General features: G+C 34.5%; 1 long non-coding RNA gene across 1 annotated transcript in view; it reads right to left on the minus strand.

The window, feature by feature from the left end:
• Positions 1–22,067, minus strand: part of LOC126622099 (uncharacterized) — a 43,291-nt gene that overhangs the window by 16,608 nt on the left and 4,616 nt on the right. The window lies entirely within an intron of this gene.

The following is a 22,067-nucleotide window of genomic DNA, read 5'->3' on the forward strand; positions in this document are numbered from 1 at the left end:
ACATCCTGCAAAGTTTCAATAAAAATTTCCAAGTTTTTCTTACAATTTCCGTGGTTTCCATGTAATTTTTATCGATATCGATATTATCCCGATATTTCCATCGATATTTCCGTGTTTTCGGACTACCGATATTTCCGATATTACCGATATTTTCTTCCTTGGTCCCATTTGACCTTGACATAATTTATCATGCATTATTTGGAGAGAGAATAAAGTGTCTTAACGAATATAAATTATGATTAATAAATCCTCGTTGTAAAATTTCAAAAATCATAAGGTGTTACTAATATAAGTGTTGTATATACTATTATTGTTTTTTTTTTTTGTCAAATCTGGAGGTATCTCACATCTCAAAGAATAAGATTAATTCTCAATGAGGCCGGTCAAGGCTAAGGCATTACACCCCACTTTTGGCTATGGTCAAATAGCAAACATCTTCTTAAAACTTTCAACTAAAAAATCATATGTATTTTTGCCAACTTCGTACCTCGAACTCAAAGGCCACAAAGCATACATGGTTTGGAATTTACTGCATTTCTACTAGACCATTTACCGCGATTGTTGTCTATAATATTATTTAGAGAACACTCTCTCTGACTTTTCTTCAAATACCATTTATGTCCCCACAGGTCCCCTTTTTTATCCTTAGTTGCAATAAATAACCTTAATATAATAAGATTAAAATAGACTTTTATTTAAAATTCTTCCACATTTTTCTCCAGCTTCTCTTTCGATATGTTTCTCCTACATGCATAGCATGTGTGAGATTGCTATTATAACAAAAGAGTTGTTTAATAATACATATCAGGTGGTGATATTACAACTTAAACTTAAAGAGTTTCTCAATAATTTCGGGTAATATATTGTGACAACTTTTTTTTAAATGAAAATGATAATATACTACTCTAAGTTTACGTACACTTGGAAAAGGGAAAGAGTTTAATCCGAAACACAATAAATTGAAGAGAAAGACTCTATTCACCAAAGAAAATCCATCACTTGCATTGTGACATCTTTCTGAAATGCAACTTTTCTTTAGGGGTGTGATATCCATACACTCCATTTTACTTCTCACACACCTTTTTAATTTTCGGCCGTCAGATCGGATGAATTGAAGAAGATCAACAGACATAAATTATCAAGGGATGTGTGAGAAGTAAAATGAGGTATGTGGATAGCACACCCCTTTCTTTATTTCATTACATATCATATCTTTTGCATGTAAATTTTCTTGATGATTTCCAAATTTTAAAACGATGCAAAACAACATTAATTAGTTTAAACTCAAACTAGCTCAATGGGGAGGAGTATATGAATTGAATTCAATTAGTGCACGCCAAGTGTTTGATATATATTTTGATGCTCCAGAGTCCACAGGCATATCGTTCATGATATTGCATGCCATTGTAAAAAGAAAACGTTCATTATTGCATGACTCACGTCAATGCATATTAATTTAGATATCATGTATAATTAAAAAGGTTTTACTTTACCGATTGAGTCATTTTTTTTGATGTGACAGTTATATTGTCATGTGATGTTTGTAGATGCAAATTCTTTTGCTCTTTGTTCTTGGACAAAATTGCACTTACAAAACAAATAACACCTTAGGTCAAGGCCAAGAGCCTCACGCGCCCACAATGAATGGGGGAGCTTTGGCCAAAGAACCTTTAATGCCAAAGTTAGAATTTAGAGAGAAAAGTGTTTGGAGAGTTTTTGGAAGTTTTGCAAGAGTGTCGAACCTAGGTTTTTAGAGAAAATGGGGTGATATATATAGGGCATGGCCGGTTCCTGTTGGAGAAAAGGTGGCCGGCCCTTTGGGGTATTTTTGTGTGAGATGGGTGATTTAATTGGCAATTAATGAATTAATTAGGTAATAAATCCATTAATTAGCCAATTAACTCAATTTATATGGAATTTGAAGATTATGGAACAAATACCTTATGGAGAATATAGGATGAGGATGGATGAAATAATTTTGAATTTGTTACATATTTTGGGCACTTTTGGCTTAATTGAAGAATGGTTGTCCACTGCCCGATCGTAGGAAATCCGGTGTGCCTCAAGGGTAATTTTGTCTTTTTCATAAAAAATTCACGTGTCACCTTATGATTATTTTTGGCTCCACAATATTATTTATCCATCAAATTATAACGTGCGAAGTACTAACACCAAGTGACAGTGGAGCCGTCTCACTCCAAGGTTGGCATCAAAGGTGCCTTTTAAACCAGATGTAGAGTCCTCACTATGCACACACACATATATATGGTATAATAGGTATCTCTGCAAACATTGTCAGAGGTTTTTGTGGAGCAGGTAATAAATTTTCGCAATTCTGCAGTTTAATTTCTTGTCAATAAAATGGCAGTTGCTCTTAAACTCACTGTTAAATTAAGGAAGGTGCTATCTACACATCATTTTTTTATCTCTCACACATTTTTCTTAATTTTGGCCGTAAGATTGAATGAATTAAAAAAATTAATAGACAAAATTACCAATGATGTGCTAGAGGTAAAAAGAGGTGTGTAAATAGCACTACCTTAAATTAGAAGGAAAACTAATGAAAAGAGCTTGAAAACTTTGAGTTTTAACGATAAGGACAAAATAAAGGGTAAAGTAAATAGTACTAGGTTTGACTTTTTAATGTAAAAATATGATTTTTCTTTAAAGTGAACAGTACTGTGAGTTTTTTGTTAAAACTCCCTAAATTAAAAGGTAAATAAACTCATGCTAGAGCTAAAGATGCATACATGCCCAAAAAGAAATATTAAATAAAGAATTTATTCTATACTTCGTCATATTCAGTCAACTTCTTCATATACATTGTAAAGCTAATACACTTTATTTTTACATGTAAGGAAAAAAAAAACCTAGACTGCAGGCATTTTCCTGTGCTTATTCACTGCTAGGAAAATATATAAAATGTTTAATTTGATTTAAAATTAATTCTGCTAATGCTTTTCGTTGATGGTTGCACTTCGATGTAGAATCTTTGGAATTGGTACTACTTCAAGGTGTGGTCGGATTTGGACCTCCGGAAGGGGTAGTGCCCCTAAGTATTTGCCTGATCAAAGGGAAGAAGGGACGATCCATCTGATGCATAAACTTTTCTTCCCCATGCAACACTCTGCAGGCCTCGGAAGATTGCATGTTCATAAGAAAAACCATTAAAAACACTGCCACCAAAAATATTTTTAGAAACTTCATTTTGTTGGGCAAACAAAGACTATTTTGCATCTAATTTTCTGCGGAAGAAGAAATGAAGGAATGAATGAAGATAAAGTTAAAGGTTTGTTGCGAAAACAAAGATTTTGCTTCTTTTATCTGTCTGTGAAAAACAGAAAGGATTGAAGGAATTAAGGAATGAATGAATAGATGGGGAACATGGGGCTTTTTATATGCATCAATTAAGACCAACTTTCATATGACTTTGATTTTTTAATATAAATCTATTTGTTTCGTTGTTTTGACTATTAAATGATATATGCTAAGGACTTAGCAGAATTGAATGGGTAGTCATATCCGCAAGGGTTTTGGTTTTAGGGTTTCACTGTATTGTGGACCTGTAAAAAAATCAAAGCTAATTAATTATAGGCTTAGATGTCAAAATGGTCCTTGTCTTATAACTATATGGCCAATTTAGTCCACATGTTTTCGATTTGGCTAATTTAGTCCTTATGTTTGTCTCCTTTAGTCAATTAAGGACATTTCATTCAGTCTTGTTAAAAAAAATCATAAGAAAAATTATAAGATATATGATTACCCTTTCTTTTTACAGAAAAATGCAAATCAATGAGAAATAACACATATAAGAGATAAAACTTACAGTCTGAAAAATGATTAAGGTTGTGACGTCATAGAAAATAGAGCAGGTAACGTTAGGAAGGAGACTTCGGGGGAGTTGGGAGGACATTAATTTTTATTTCATTTTTAAATATTTTAAATCAAATAAATAATTTTATAATAATTATAATTTTTTGTAATAATTTAATAATTAAGTTATAATAGTTTATACAGAAATTAGATGGAAATATCCTTAATTGGCTAAAGGAGATCACTACTAGAAAATTTGACTTTACCGACAAAAGTAGTTTGTTGGCAAAAGTCAAAATTTGTAGGCAAAGTGTCTTTCCCGAGGAAAAAATTTGTCGGCAATTTTGTCACGAACAGCATGTCGCCTAAGAGTTTTGCCGACGAATTTTGGTATTTCATCGGCTAAGATTCAACTTTTCCCGTCAAAATCTTATTTGTCGGCATTTCCATCTTTTCCGACAAATAATTCATCGGTATAGGCCTTTTTAGCCGACGAATAATACTTTTTAGCCTACAAAATGTGTTTGTCGCCATGAATATTTCGTCGGCACAACCTTCTCTTTGCCGACAAATTGGTTTTGTCAAGAAGACATTTAATTTATAAAAAAAAATGCTTTGATGCTCAGCTCTTACATATGCATATCAAAATACAATAGACAATTGTTAAGAAACAATATTTTACTGATTGATAAATGTTGAATGTACATCTAGAGTGTAATACAAAAGTATCGTTAGTGAAATCATAAAACAATTGAAGGAATGTTACACATGAACCAAATAAAAAATATCAAAAGTCATGGACTGAACTGTTCATACAAAAGCTCCCCTTGTCCTGGTCTCTCGTCCATCTCTGCAGTAGGATTGGCTAATGGCTCCTCAGGCGACCCAAACTCTCATGTAACTCAAACTTGAACTCCCTGCATCAACTAGCCATGATTCTGTTGAGGTAGTCATAGTTTTCGTAAACGGTTAGATTGAAATAATGATTAGAAGCTCTCAAATGTGCTAAATATCATTCCTCTAGATTGATATAATGATAGAGATCGTAAAAAATATACTGGAAGCTTCTCAGAGTCTAACTTCTAAAATTAGAGTCTTTATTTCCACAACACAAGAAAATGAGCATTCCTAGCTTTAGATCAAATTACCTTCAAAAGTTCAATAACCCCACATATGCAAACTCAAACATTTAAAAAGATTATATTACGAGTGCAATTATATATTTCTCGTTTAATGCTAATATAAAAAATGTGAGCATTTGTCATCATGCAAGAGGTGGCTTACTGAAGAGCATCAATTGCAACCTTAAACCTTGGACGATATAGCACCATAGTAGAAAATGGGGCAAAGCTGCAATAACACCACAGTAGTACAATAAAAAATGAAAACTTAACATCATATTAGTGTCAAGCATATAGTGAGTTTGATTAAGCATCGGACATTTATCATACATAGATTCTTAGAGGCCAGGACAATGGTTCATCCAACCTTGTAATGAACATTTCAAACCACCTGCCAATTAAGAGGTTTTCTTTAGTCCCTTAATAAGATGCAAATCAAAATGAATGAAAGGAGGTGCAATAAGTTACACAATAATAATTAGTAGCAGTTCAAATCTCGGATTAATTAGCAGCCCTCAAGTAAGGAGAGGTTCTCCTTTAGCCTCTTATGTAATAGCTGACTAAAGCATTCAGTTATTTTCATCCAATCGAGGTATATCAAACATCTGATTAAACCACAAACTACAGAGCTTTATTAGAGTTTACACAAACATGAAAAATCTAACAAAGAGGATTAGTTCAATAAAACATGTAGTGTCAATGTAACATAATTAAGATTAAGAGATGACTGATGCCATACAACAACTGTTTTCAGCATAAGAACTCCATGTACAAGTCTCGCATTTTCTGTGTTGACATTGAATCCAAGTCCAATTGCACTTCAGGACAAGATCCTAAAATGCAACATACAATAAATTTAAACCACTGCACTGTTCATAACCAAATGATACTAGCATAGTAATATTTACATGGTCACCTGCTGAATGTGAAGCAAGGCGCCAAAAAGGCTTGCTTCTTGGACAACTTGGGAAGGTTTCTTTGCTCTAACTCACTTCAGAAAACACACATATCACCAAATGAAAAGTACCGTTAACATCACAGTTAACAAACCCGAGCAAATAAAAAATATGAAGCCATTTTCTAACCTTGTTTGACAACCTATTCAATTCCCTTCAACAGGTACTTTTGAAAAATTACAAGAACCAAGCATTGACCCTGCACCATAAAAATCTTTCAAACATACCCAAATTAAACCATTACAAGAACCAAACATAAAACAAGAAATCATTCAAGTCACCTCCAAAATGTAAATGGATTGGAAATCAATATCAAACCAATATCACACAAAATGGCATCTAGTTAATTAAAAATTATATTAAATAAAAAGAAAATAACTAAACCGCTATACCTTTGGCGCGTTGCGGGTTTGTGATTGGGAATTGAATAGACGGGCCGAAGGAGAGAGAGCCGGAGCAGATCGAGGCTAAAGGAGTGGGCTGCGAGAGAAACAATTCGGTATTTGTGGAGATTTGGGGTTTTCGTGTTTAACCAGATGATCGGGATAAGAAACCAATCTAGAGCCTAGAGGGTGATGACTGCAAGGTAATTTCAGAGTTGGAGTAGGAGGTGGCATCGAAGACTTTGTAGAATAGGAGCGCAGATTCGAGTCCACGAACGGAAGACGACAGAGCGAGAGAGACGAGGCAGCAACAGATATGTGAGAAACGAGGGAGAAGCCCGGCGCTAATTTTTTAATTAATTAGGTTTAGGAATTTGAAGATTACCAATTTTAATTCTAACCGGCAATTGTTCAAAAAAAATTCTAAACGGCAAAATAATTTTTTTGTTGCCCACTTAATTAAAGAAAACGCGCGACTTAAAAAAAAATCATTTTCAAGAAGGCGGGAAAACTCCCACCAAATTCTTACCCAATAAAAATCAAGTTTGTCGGCTAACAATATCTTCGCCGACAAAATATTTGTTGGCCATAACCTTAAGTCGTCGGGAGAAGTTCGTATTTAGCCAACAAACCAAAAAAATTGTCGGGTAAAAACTTTTTTGCCGACAAAATAAGTTTTGTTGGCTCAAAATTCATCGGCAAAATTAGATTTTCCAGTAGTGGATAAACACAAGGACCAAATTGGTCAAATTAAAAACACATGGACTAAATTGACTTAATGACTAAAACACATGGATCTTTTTAACATTTAAGCCTTAATTATATAATAACACAATCCTTTCTTGATGCCCAAAAATAGCACATTTTTTCTACTCTTAAGTTCCTGCAAGAAACATTTTACGCATAATTTAAGTTGAGCTGCCACTCAGTACTATGGTCTAGTGGTATTCCTTTTCACTTGAATATGGCTGGGCAACCGTCCAAGGCCCCAAAAAATTGGGGGCACCGAAATTATTAAAGTGTTATGTTATATTGATATATATTTTTTTATAAGAGTATAGATTTTAATTTGGTTAATTGACAAAGAAATTTAACTATAATTGGTGGTTTTTTTTTGTTAAAATTAATGAGGAGGTCTTGGGTTCAAAGCACCGTGTGTATTTATTTTATTTTCAATTTTTACAAATTTCTTTTCATATGAGTATAAATTTATAAAATTTGGTAAGTAGTTGTTTATATTATTTAAAATAAACAAGGAGGTCCCGACTTCAAAACAATATATGTCTCTTTTACTTTTCAACTTTTACGAATTTATTTTCATGGGTTTAAAGTTATGAAAATTGGCTAAATGATCTAGAGGTTAATCAAAAGTAATGGTTTTTGTTGCTAAAATTAACGAGAGATCTTGAGTTCGAAATGTTGTGTGCATGTTTGTTCTTTTCAATTTTTACGAGTTTCTATTTGGTTGTTAATTTCTTTTTAATTATTAGCTAGTAGATATGTGTGTTGCAATTTTAAAACATTTGTGTCAATTCAAGTCTAAATTTCAACAAAGAATAATGCATAGACCAAATTTGCAAATCATATGATGTGTCACCAATAAGTTTAATTTAGTATCATTTATTGCTTATACATATCAATTAAAGACTCGAAAGCATCATTATTTTTATAGACCCATATTGACAAGATTAGTAAATAAGAAAAAACACATCACGATTTATATAAAAACACTTTAAAAGTTCAGGTAGAAAAACAAGACTCATCATCCATCTACTTGTAAGCCCGAAGTTTTTTCGTTCCGGTACAAAAGAAATTAATTAATTTTTCCGTGCTTTTAAATTATTGAGCTTGAAGTGCTTTTGTAAGTAATAACTTTATTGAAGTTTTACGTGTGAAAACAATAATTTTCTTATATAAAGTTAGGGCACATTTTTTTGGGTCGCCCAGGGCCTTAAAAATCTCAAAACCGGCCCTGCTTTAAGTAGGTTATTACTTAATAAAGGTGCGGCTAAAAAAATATTATTATTGTTTACTTAGTTATCCTCAATAAAAATTGTATAGATACAAAGAACTATTGACAAAAAAAAAAAAAAAGATAAGAAGAACTATTAGTGGAGTACGTTGGTTTCCAAGATGTAAAATATGCAAAAAAAAAAAAAAAAATACACTCAACCTTTAAAATCTATTGCATATATGTACGTATGTAGTACTTTCTTTAAGTTAATGCCTATCTATAAACATGCTTGTGAAGCTAAAAATAGTATGGCTTCAACAAGAAATTGTCCATATTGACGAGGTATTACGTACTCGTAAGTTCAAAGGCGTGATATCAACTCTAAAAAATAAAATATTGTCTCAAATAATTATAGAGAAATATTTTAGTTCATCTTAAATGTTTACTTGTGACATTGCATATTTTTGTACTTATGGACAATTATTATTATATGGAGGTGATTTTCCTTAATACGGGACATATGACAATTATAACTTATTACAATGTAGAGTTTATTTATATACATAACTAGCTCCAAGTTTGGACCATAAATTTTTATGACTATAAAGAAGGTTATTCTTAAATAGAGCATTATTATAAAGATGTTTTACTATATATTTTTAGGCCTTTTTTTTTATTAAGTTGTCCTGATTCAATTATGTTTTCTTTTAGTTTTATTAACAATTACTAATACTATAGAGGTAATTTGACCAACTCTTGTAGAGTTTTTGTTACTATTTTCTTGCATCGCAATTTTGAACTGAGATTGGAGTTTGGCATGCAAGTAAAAGCGTGTATAAGGCCTTTGAAGTTTGAACGTTGACTATTTTAATTGAAGTTTTAGTACGCTGAGGTATAGTATTGGTGTGTGCTAACCTTTTACACGACATGAATACTTTAACACACATACACACACAAAAATTGAATCATATTGTGATGACTCAAGTCTTATTTGACTTGAAATGTGCCCAAGCGTGTTTATTAAATTAACTAAGACAACTCAAAACTAATTAAGACCTCTCTAATCCACTAGCCAGACCTTAGTATTGTTTTTTCTTAGTTTTATAGGATAAATCGAATAAGAATAAGTCATGATGTCTAGAAAGGTTGTCTAAAATGATTCGCTGTGAAATTTGAACTTATAATCTTCTTTGGAAAAATGAAAATCAGGTGCCGCTAATCAGGGCCGGCCCTGAGGGGGTGCCAGTCGTGCGACCGCACAGGGCCCCCGATTTTTAGGGGCCCCTGAATTTTAATAACCTTTGTAATGTACTACATATAAAAACAATGTGAACACAATTCACATTGTTTCCTTAGGGGAATCGTCAAGCGCTGATACTTGCGTTTGTGTTTGCACGGGTTCGACTCCCAGTAGAACCATTTTGGGCTTTTTTTTAAACTACATTAATTTTTTTTCTTTTCTCTTTAATATTTGTAGTTTAATTTCTATCATTATAAAAGAGAACTTTTGATGATAAATCTATAATTAGGAATATCATAATTAATTAAAATCCTTAAAAAGTTTGAAGATATAATCTTTAAAACCCCCTTTTCATATATGACATCATTTAATCAAATACATATCGTTCGTTTATTCTTTTGGTCAGCTTTTAAGGATCATCTAATTTTCATCCTATTTGAAAACCATTTAGTCATCCATATATAATAAAACTTTGCTCACAACACTAAAGTGGAGGTGAGTAGGTGATGCTCATCCCCCTATTGATTACCGTTAAATTAATTTGGTTTAATTGATTTAAGACACGAATCTCAAATTCTAACTAATCCAACAACAATCAACCGAGTGAGGGTTAGAATCATTCTCACTTTAGGGAGTGAGAAAAAATGCATTAAAAAAACTTACAGCTCATTATAAGATGCTACAAATATCATAACCAGTGATTTGTTTAACTAGTTCATAATAAAGAACATGAGTTGTTCTGATTATGATATATGTACGGTGATATGATATGTACATATCCACCACACCATGCTTTTTGTATTTAAAAAGTAAGTTCAAACCCAAAAACATAAAGAATGTAGATACATAGCCACCAAACCATGCTTCTTTTTTATTTATTTTCTTTTGCGTTTATATCAATTTATACACAAGAAATATATATATATATATATATATATAAAAGAAAATATAGCAACCAAAATTTAAATCTTGTAAGGGCCTCTGTTTGAGTCTCGCACAAGGCCTCCAAAATCTCAGGACCGGCCCTGCCGCTAATCCAAAACGATAATAAGCGAACAAAGTGTATTAAAATATTATTGGAGGAAAATGAAGAGAATGTGTTGTACTTAATTAAACGTGCAAGAAAATTTTGGTAGAAATTAGTTAATTTGACCTCAAAAGAAATGTTGAAAGAGGAATTGAGGAATAGTTTGGATCAAATGATATCACTGCTGACAACTTTGGATCATATTCTCTATTTTGTCTTTCTCTTTCTATATAAAATCAATCTAATATATGTTGACGTGGCTTAACCGTGACTGTTCAAATAGGAAGGAAGGGAAGGAGAGGGAAAAAAAGAGGGGAGATATACACACACACACACTCTTAAATTTAAACCTTAAGCTCACAAGACATACACTCAAATTGTCATTCAAAGTGTTTGGGGTTAAAGTGTATACGCTCAAAAGATCATTATATGAATGCTCTACCATAAGCATGCAGATTGATCTCATCTCCACACATCAAAAATTACCTTCTTTGGATCAAGTAGGTCTTTGTGAAGGGTTGTAAAGGGGCTTCGGTGACTTGGTTAATCAAATAAAGAATATGGGAAACACAAAGTCTAAGAAACTAATAGAGTAGTTGGAAATGAAACCGAGAGAGACGTGCGACAATTAACCAAGGCAATAAATTGAGCAGTTTGATGAACGACACATAACTGCACAATGAATATCTGATGATGGTAGCTCACTTGTGACTCATAATGATTTCTTTTCCTCTTTTCTTCTTTTGTTCTTCATTAGTAGTTGGGCTTTCTTCATAAAATTTTCATCTTCAACTTTTAATAACCTTGAACTCTCTCTCCTTTTAAAAAAACGTATTCTACTAGCTTCTTAGTAGGGTAGGGAATTTTTAATATAAGAGGCTAGGTAAGGAAAATGTAGGTTTAAGAACAAAAGGCTTACATATAGGCTCATAAGAGCTGACTAGGGGAAAAGCATGTATAAGGCCCTGACATATATGGCAATGGTGGTAAAGTTCTACTACCTACTGTCGTCTCCAAAATAAAGTAATATATGATACAAAGTTTTGAGAGATCTTAAGTCAAATTCTAGAGATGCAAAACACATTAGATCACACACACGAATTAAAAAGAGTATAAAAATGCATACACTATATTTAGGCACAAAAGCTCACATGGGTGCGGGTTTTACTCAAGCTAAACATGTTCAACTCATTAACATTCATATATTATCAATAAGAGGCTATTGTCCACAACAGGTCAAACATATCATGCTAGGGTCATGCTATCAAGTGAACAAAGCTAGAACTCATATGAAATCATACTTTTCCATTTTACCTCATATATATATATATATATTTTTTTTATTTTTATTTTTTTAACAAGAAGACAGAAAAATGCAGTATCAATGCTATATGAACATGCAAGCATACATAAATGAAAGCATTTGCAAAGAGAGAGCTCAGTCAATATAAACAATTTGAAGGTGGAGAGGAATTGACAAATACACCACTTTGATTCTCTTTTATTCTCCAAACTTGTTGCACTTTTGGAACAACCGTACTCGGAACATATATAATTCTTGCAATCCGATTAATCTCTTTCAAATAAGTCACAAATTGTTTCTTAAGATTTGCTTTTTTAGAGTTCATTGAAACTTTTTTCTTGAGAAGAATTTTTCTTCCTAAGCTTATTGCACTTAGGCCGGATGTGACCAGGAATCCCACAAAAATGACATATAGGAATGAACTTCCTAGATTGTTTGGGTTTGTTAGGATTAACTGAAGTCTTGGCAGGATTTGACACATTTGCAAAGATTGTAGAAGTTTCAGAAGTAAGACCTAAAACTGGATTGACACCTACTTTCAAGCTAGGAAATATCAAACGCTTTGACAAATCTTGTGATGGAAGAAGAACTAATAGTCTTTTCAAACTCAAATCCTAGACCTTTTTTATCTCCAAAATTCTTTCCATAGCTAAGCATCTTGTCAAATTTTCCCGAACATGCTTAATTCCTGAACTTTGTTTTTTATCTCAACTAGTTCATCCTAAAGAACTTTCTTATCAAACGTGAGAGTGCTTTTGTGGTTTGAAGAATATGTATCTTCTCTAACAATGACTCTCATAGTTTCTCTCTATTGTCTAACTAAGATTGATGCTCAGCTTTAGCTTCCTTCTTTTCACTTTCAGCTAATGCAAGTTTCTTTTTCGAGTTAGAGTTATCCTTCTTTTCTTTACTTGCACACTGATGTCTTAAAGATTAGAATATTTTCTCAGGATTTCTTCCAAGTCAGGTTCCTCAACAAATGAACCTTCTGTGTCATATCCATCAATAGTTCCTATAAAGGTAGTTGTATCCTTTTCATTTTCAGAGGAAGATGCATCTCCTGAATCATTATCTCTCCAAGTAACATTCATTGCCTTATTCTTCTTCTCCTTCTTCTTGATAGTATTTGCACACTCATAAGCAATATGTCCATACCCTTGGCATTCATGACATTGCGCTCTATTGTTAGAACTCTTACACTCCCTAGTTCTAGAGGATTTAGATGCTTTGTCATGTGAGACATCTAGAGAACGAAAGTTTCTAGAGTTTGAACCTAAGTTGGTTCGTTGCTCACGACCCTTGGAATTCTGAGAGTTGAGAAACCTTCTAATTTGCATGGTTAATGCAACCAATTCATCTTCGAACAAGTCATCAATTGAGCCATCGCTTTCTTCTTCTTTGACATCTTTGAGAGCAATGTTTTTCATCTTATTGGAATTAGGAAGCTCTAACTCATGTTTGCAGAGGGCCAATCAGTTGTTCGAGCTTGTAGGTGTTTAGATCTTTTGATTCCTCAATTGCAGTCCTTTTAATATGAAACCTCATAGGAAGTGATCTTAAGATCTTTTTTCACAATTCTATATTTTGGAATGCTGTCACCAAGATTGTGGCAGCCATTGACAATTACGCTAAGCTTAGCATATAAGTCAAAGAAACTCTCATCATCAAACATTGTGATATTTTCAAATTTTGTGATGAGATGTTGAAACTTGGATTCTTTAACAGTTTAGTAACTTCAAGAATATCCCAAACTTCTTTCGCCATTGTACACTTGCTTATGTAATCGAATTGTTCTGGCGAAACGGCTATGAAGAAAGTATTCAAAGCCTTTTGGTTAAAAGTGCTAGAGCTACGCTCATCATTGCTCAATTCTTTCCTAGGCTTGAGCTTAGATATAGAATCAAAGGACTTTCCTTCACATTTTGTTTCTTTGATCATCAGAGGTTCCCAACCTTCTTCAACAGCAAGCCACACCTTGTCGTCTTGCGCCCACAAAAACGATTTCATTTTTGCCTTCCACGCAGCATAGTTGTCACCATCAAAGTGTGGTGGATGAGAAATTGAACCCATAGCATGATTCATCCTAGGCAATCAACATCCTCACAACTGTTGGAAATTATATATTATGATATGAAATATTGTAATATATAATTTTAACAATTGAATGAAAAATAGTGTTAACCAATTTCTTAGAAAGGTTATGTTGTTTAGGTGATACTTGATAAGTGATGTATACTTATAGATGAAAAGTTACATCTCTTTAATAAGTAGAAGTTGGATTCTATATAAACACATGAAACCATTGGTATTAAAGATAGAAAATTAGAGTTAATTTTTAGTCTTGAGAAATAGGGTTTCCCCACTTTGTTTCTCAAATGATTCGTGTGTCAAATTCCGAGTCGTGTCTTGAGAGTACAAAATATATAAAGTTCGCTAGAGTCCAAAGATTGAAGTGCTTTGACTTCGGATTATAGATTGTTGAATCCTGGGAGATGGACGCCTACCGAACTACAAGCACAAGAGTAGGGGCAAAATTCTATCTTTAGGACATTGCATTTATGCAAGCCTCAATCTCCAAGTTTGTCAGTTATTCTAACTTTCACTCTAGTTGTTTATATTAATCTCAAATATAATTGATGTTGTGAATTTCTTTATGATTATTATCATTGGAATTATATTGTTATTTTTTCATATTTTCTAATATTGCTCCAACAACAACCTTAATCTTGGAGAGCTTGTTCGGCGCTTTCCTGGTGGTCTGGTGATGCAAAGAATGCGAGATCTACCTTGAGATAATGAGGTTATAACCGAGGTGTGTCCATTGTTTGTTGAAAAATCTTTCCACACGCCCTTTTTAGGCCTTGGTTAAGCATTGTGGCTTTGAGAATTTATGGAAGGGAGCTCTCTTCGGAGGAGACCCTACTATAAGAAGAAAAGAGAAATTCATTGTGCAAAAAGGTATTTAGACAACTTTTTTTAATTAATTATTAAACCCACATCAGCACATAACAAATTTTTTTACAGAATTGTGGTGGAATGATCATATTCATTTACAACACCTATTTTCATGGACTACATTGATTGATTTTCAATTTTAGGGACCATATTGATGGTGTGGGTCAATTTCAGGGGCCATTTTGATGATGTAGGTCAATTTTAGGGACCATTTGTGATATAAACCTGTAAATGTTGTGGGGCCTATTTAGGTGCCACATCAGTACTTAACGAAATTTTTAATAGAATTGTGATGGAATGACTAAATTGATTTGCAATACCTATTTTCAAGGACTACATTGATTGATTTCTAATTTCAAGGACCATCTTGATGATGAGAGTCAATTTAAGGGACCATTTGTGATCAAAACCCATAAATTTATTGGTTATTTTAACTAAACTACCGTTGGATGTTTTTAAATCAATCCACTGAATTTGAATTAATTATTGCAACTAAGAAGCTGGGCCCCAAAAAGGGCTAAGAGGGGGCTACATTTGGTCAATCTCATGCCCTTTAGGCCAAATAATGGCCTAATGGGCTCCATAGAATTATAGCTCAGTAGTCAGTTGGAGATGAATTTTTGAATAAATCAGGCCAATTTTTTTGCTTTTAAACCTTTAGCCCTCTTCATTGGAGATGGCCTTAGTTGCAAAATTCCTGCATGCATGTTACAGGCATTTTAAATATCATGAATTAATAGACCATGTTATTTACCATATATGATTGAGCAAATACTCAAGGCTTGTGAGGAATTTGTTATTTTTTTCCGGTTACATATATAGGCTTCAAATTATTCCCTTGATCGTTAAGCTCTACCTCGCTTCAACTTTCAAGACCATGTTTTGTGTCATCTGTAGTTAAATAATGTTGCATTAAGCAGGGTAAAAATAAAAAATAAAAAACCTGGAATATCAGAAAAAATTGCTCGGGGAGTTCTTTGAGTTGTCTGCATGCAGAAGAACACTTAACCGAATTAGTCTGAACAGCCATTAGATGTCGATAAGTAGGAGCCGCCGGTCAGTAGCATGGCACACTACCACGACAACTAATTGAATTCCAAACATATATATGCAAAAATAGTTTTAATCAACTATAGAGTTTCTCTTACATATATAGATTATATCAAACAGCCCATCGCATTATTGGGAGTTCGATACTTCTTCGGTGCTGACAGGCATGGCATATTTTGTGGTTGCATTAATTTACTTCCTTTAGTTGGTGGGGTTGTTGAACCTATTTCAGACATCTTGATCACTAAAATCGACTAAAGTGTACACTATTTCTCTACAAACAAAAACAAGGTCAATTGAAGCTGGCTAAAGCTGAAAACTCGAGGAAAATTAAAGGTGGGTGTGTTGAGAACTGGAGAATGCTAAACCCTCTATTTATACTAGTTTGTTGTAGGCTTATTTCCTTTCCCGAAAACAAAGTTCTAAATAGGCTAGGAAAAAATATAAAATCAAAATCTTTCCAAACCATAGTAGGATATATGGCTAAATCATTACAGAGAAAGGCCCGACCAAAATATCCTACAGAGAAAGGGAGAAAAAAGAAAAAAAAAAAAAGCTTTTCCAACCATAATATAGGTATAGCTATAATCCCAGATAGAAAGGGAGAACACAAATAGTAAGATATGAGAACAAATATACAGTATATGAATTCAAGGAGAAAAGGTAAGTTAGACGCCGTTTTATGCTTTACTCTTTAGATATCGCATTCCCTTTTTATTCGCTTTTTCTTCCCTTCTCCGTTCTGGTTAAAGAGTGAACATGAAGAAATTAATACTCAAAAGTTGATCAATTATATTCCATAGACACGACTGAGAAAATTGGAATTGAACGTGTTGGGTTAATCAGTGGAAGGTTTCTTAATTGTCAAAATGATCAATTTTTTGTTTACATGGGATGTAGATTAATAGTATGTAATGGGAAAAAGATATACACATGTTTTCAAGATTTCCGAAGTTTCCCTATGGTAGCGTTTGGTACGAAGATAGGATGGAACAGGACCAACGGGATGGAATGGAACAAAATAGAGGTTTCATGCTACGTTTGGTACGCATATGATGGAATGGGACAATCATTCTATTATGTGTTTGGTACGCGTAGGATGGAATGGAACGAAGGACTAAATGACAAACTCACCCAAGTTTCTTTGTTGACACCATCGACTCAACCTCATGGATTACCTGCAAAACTTGGATTTTCTACAACCATATATATGAAGGATTTTCTGCACGACTTGGATGAACTTCTCTCAAGAACAATTTTTTTTACAACCCTAAAACTTGTTTGGTATCTAACCTGGAAACTATTTTAAATCTTCAAAGATTTAGGCTATATAACCCAAAAACTTGTTTGTACAAAACCATTAGATGGTAGTGGCTGAGGGAGGATATTAAGGTCAGGTCGGGATCCGAGAATCTTTACGACTTGATTTGGAACTCTCAATTTCACACTAATACTATGAAGTCGTGTTGTCTTCAGATGGGTTTTGTTCACATATATGGTGGTGGGTTGCTAATTTCAAATGTTGCCATTGAAATTGAGGAAGTTTGAAATAAAGCTTTGGTAATGGCGGAGAGGTGATGTTAGGGCTTGTGGGTGATTAGAGTGAGAGGACAGTGGGTCAGGGATGGTGGAAGAAAATATCTCATTTGCGAAAAGATCCATGTCACGGTCGTCAAAACATCTCTCTCAGTCGCCGGAAACATTATTCTTGTCACCGCCACTTACTCTCAATTGATGTTTGGTGTCGTTGGCCTCGATGCCAAGGTCCTGCAGATATTGTGAAGAAGAAAAAAAAAGGTGTAATTATTGAAAAATATAAGGGGCATTGTTGTCTTAAAATTTTATAATTTTGTGTTCCACGGGGTGGAACGAGTCATTCCAGGAGGGGAGGTGAAACATAAATTTAACCAAAATTCGTTTTGTAAGACAACGCGTCTCACTGTCTTTGGCTCACCAAACGTGGGACGAGCGCATTCCGTCCCATCTCACGTACCAAACGGTACCTAGGATCATAATAGAATTTTAATTAATTTATAAATAATTCATATATAAGATTTGTTTGTCAAAGGTTGGTGACACGCCTCAACCTCGATATCCCCAAATACTAGGATAGGCATGTATTGGCCGACACCTGAGGGTGATGAAGCCATATTAAACATGCATACAAATAAAATAGGTAATTAGACAGAAATATGCCAAAGCAGAAACATGTTTAGAGCATACAACTAATCATGAATAATGTGAAAGAATTACAATAAAAGTGTATGAATAAAGGAATGAGTTCTACTTTGAAAAGACTCGAAGATACCTAAGCGGAAATGCCCAGACGCTAGGATTGTGTGCCTCAATTCTAACTCCTGAAGGGGATGCAAAACAAAAGAGTGAGTGGACCAAAATTTATAATAATAATACTAGTAATAAGAAAATCATTTTGTTTCTGAACATACTAGCTCTTGTTTTGAGAAACATTATATAATACTACAGAATAGGTTTTTTTTCCGAAAAATCTAGCATGCCATGAAAAACATTCATAAAACACTTACATATAAGCCTGTACTCAGATATGGTAGTATAGCTGCGCGAAGGTAAATTCGTAAAACATCTGTAAATCACATCAATTATGTACTCCACTAGGGGTATCATAGTCGCCCGAAGGCATAACATGTCCATCACCCGAAGGTGAAGCTGTACGACACCCGATTACGCCAGTGAAGGAACATGGTAGGCCCTATCACCCGAAGGTGAAGCTGTACGACTATAGGTTACGCTAGAGAAGAAAAATACCCAAATATACATAACACATCGACAGTAGCAGTGGCTAGTGAAGCTGTCCGGCACTGGTTTCGCCAGTGAAGTTGGGGGTATGACATAAATATCAACAATTGTGTCCTATGGCCATAGACGTCTACATACCCGTGTTGTGTGTATATATTGTATGATAACCCACTACATAAGTACCAAAACGTATCTCAAAAACTCATAACAAATCTCCGGAGCTCAAGGGCTCAAAACATCAATTCATAAACCATGATAAATCATATTCATAAATTCATAATATAAATCATATTCGTAATCTAGAGAATTTCAAATACAGAAAACCAATAATTCATAACCTTTCGTAAAACATAAATTCGATAAATCATAAATAACGCATAAAACGTAAGATTATGAAATCATGCTTTTCGTGAATGCATGCCTAATATTTTATAAAACATGCAAGTTAAGAAGGGGTCCACTCACAGATATTCAATTCTAGGAAAGCCGGTCAAACTAGGGATGATAGAATCACTTCCAATTGATGCACCTAAACACAAATGGAGATCGTTTAATAAAACTCTACTAAAACGATAGAATTTGGGGAAACGAACAACGGATTTGGATTTGGCACGTCGAAAAACCTAAGAAGGGACATCGGGTTCCCTAACGCGCCATTGCACGCGCATAGATGGTCACTAGAAAGTTTGTCAAAAAAGTCATTGATGCCGCCATGGACGACGGCGGAGCACAGTACCTTCGATGGAGGCGCGTGTGCTTCATGCGCCGGCCATAGCAGCGTCCACGCATGGCCTATGAGCTGACCGTGGAAACTGTGTTTCAGGCTCAGGTCGAATCTGGGCTTAGGTTACTCGGTTAGGCCGAGTTATAGGGTTGGGCCTTAGTTAATGGATTGGATTTTGGGTCGAGGATTTGGACCAGATTTCATATTGGATTTGGGTCTGGTTTTGGGTTGTGGGTCGGGTTGACCCGATTGGGCTCGGGGCTCACTGGACCCAACGAAGGAGAATCAGAATTCTAGGGATTTTGGCCAAGAAACTTCCTCGGCTCTGATTTGGGGTTAAATCTTAACCATTTCCCACGTTCTACTTACCCTAAGTCAGCAGTGGCCGGAGTTGGCCAGAATTTGGCTTTCAAGCTATCTGATTTATTGCCAAAAACTAGAGATTCTAAGAACACAAGCATGCATGAATAATTAGTCCCAAACTCAACCCTAATTCATCATGAGCATCTCACGAACATCGAAAAGAGAAAGGATCGCAGGCATCCCGAGTCTTACCTAGGTCGAAGTTGTTAAGAACCTTTATTGTTCTTGCATAGCGATCACAAACTCGAGGGAGAGAAATAGGGAGAGAAGATGGTGGTGGTCTGGAGGGTTCAAGTGGTATAAAGGCTTGCCAAAGAGGCGACGTGATGTGGTGGTGGTGTTGTGTGTGTGTTGCTTGGAAAGAATGAGAGAATGATAGAGAGATGAGGGAGAGATTTCAAGAGAGTTCGAGAGCATCGGGGGAGAAAACATGGGGAAGGAGGGAAAGTGGGGTGAACATGGGGAAGGAGGGAAAGTGGGGTGTGGGCCCCACAGCTCACAAAAAGCATACACAAGAATATCCCCAACATAAAATTACCAAATTGCCCTTCACGTTCGTGAGTCCGTAAAATCTCCATCTTAGCACCAATTTCAATTTCCCTTATGCCCATGTATTCGTAGTGACGAGTACTACAAGGACATGCCAAGGAAAAGAACCTTACGTGATACAACAAGGTAGTCAACAAAAGTCAACGTTTTGCCTTGAAGGGCATTTTCGTAATTTCACGCTTATAAAACTGAAATATTTGGGGACAGGTCGTTACAGTGGGCACAGTCTGATTTAAACATGTTTCGCACCTAAACTAGTGACCCAACCAATTATTAAATGATGGATCATTTTTGTTCCATTTTAAATAAAATCTGGGTGAAATTAAATCAAACCAAACCAAATATTTGTGTCCAAGTCCAATCCTTTTTTTCTTTTGCAATTTTGTTGTTAGTACATAGGCCAACATGTACATGTGAAGAAAATACGAATACAATAAGAAAGGGATGTTCGGTTGTGATTTGTATAGGATCAAAATCATGGTTTTATCGTTTGGTTCGATTTTGAGACCGTTTGAATTGTTGATGATCAATACCGAACCAAATTGCTCCTTACAATTTGAACCGATCAGTTTGATCCTCACTCCTACATACATGTGCAAAATATAAATAAACCAGAAACAGAAATAAAAAAGAAGGAATTTCGTCTTTATTACTTTGTATTATGTATATTCTGTCAAATATAATCATTTAAATTGGGAAAGCTAATGAACCTTTTTTTTACAGCTTACACAACTTATCCAAGGAAACAATGCAGCATCCTGTACTTATTCACTGTCAAGAAGATTAAATATAAATTAAACGTTGTGGAATAAAAATCTAATTAACTTTTGCAGGTTCTGTTGGATTCGAACCGCCGGGTGGGGCAGGAGCCTTCAGCAGTACTTGCCTGATAATCAGATCCTCAATAGGGAAGTCCTGATTATGCAAAACATCCTTCTTCACCGTCATCAACTTGTCTTTCCCATGATACAACACTCTGCAGGCCTCATTCGACTGCGTGTTCACAAGAAAAACCACTACCATTGCCACCAAAAGTATATTTAAAAACTTCATGTTGTTCCTTGTTTGTCAAACAATGACTTTATTAATTTGCTCTTTTTTTCTTCTCTTTTCTTCTCAAGCTGTATGCAATGCAAATAAAAGATGGAAATCGGAAGGATTGAGTTGCAATGAATAATAAGTGGGGGGATATTTTATAGGGCTTGCTAGCTCTGCTATTATATATATATGAAATATTGTATGGACTAACAGAACTGATATTATACGACTTGAAATTTTCAATAACATTTACCGAGCTATATTTATATGTTTTGACCATTGACGGTCGTTTCAAAATGTTAGAAATTGAATAGTAAACCGAGTGAGAAATTTGGGAATTGATCAAATTCATTTGCTTCCTTGGCAAACTGATGAGAACTGAGAACTAAAGGATATGGTGGGGAAGCGTTTACAAAGACCTTTGAAAGTTTGTAGTATTGGGTGTGCTAACCTTTTACACGGCATGAATATAAAAAAGTTGAATTTTATCGTGATCGCTGAAGTCCCATTTGACCTTAAATTAATGTCATGCATGATATAAAGAATGACTAGATTAGTTTCTATTATGATTTGGTGTAATAAACACTCTCACGAGGGAATGCACATACCATACTTTTTTTCAAATACCGTATTTTCATTATACAAATTTTATAATCTTAACGCTAAAATTGTTGTGGTAGATAAGATGATGTCTTGTACTTTTTATTTAATTGATAACATGCTTTGATCGTGGTAGAACTTCAAACTTTTCATCATGTCCAGAATAGTAACGGGCACAATGTCCGTGGTAGATTGCAATCAACCACGGGCATTCAC

The sequence above is a fragment of the Malus sylvestris genome, chromosome 5 (assembly GCF_916048215.2).
Source record: "Malus sylvestris chromosome 5, drMalSylv7.2, whole genome shotgun sequence".
In the NCBI taxonomy this organism is placed as follows: Eukaryota; Viridiplantae; Streptophyta; class Magnoliopsida; order Rosales; family Rosaceae; genus Malus; species Malus sylvestris.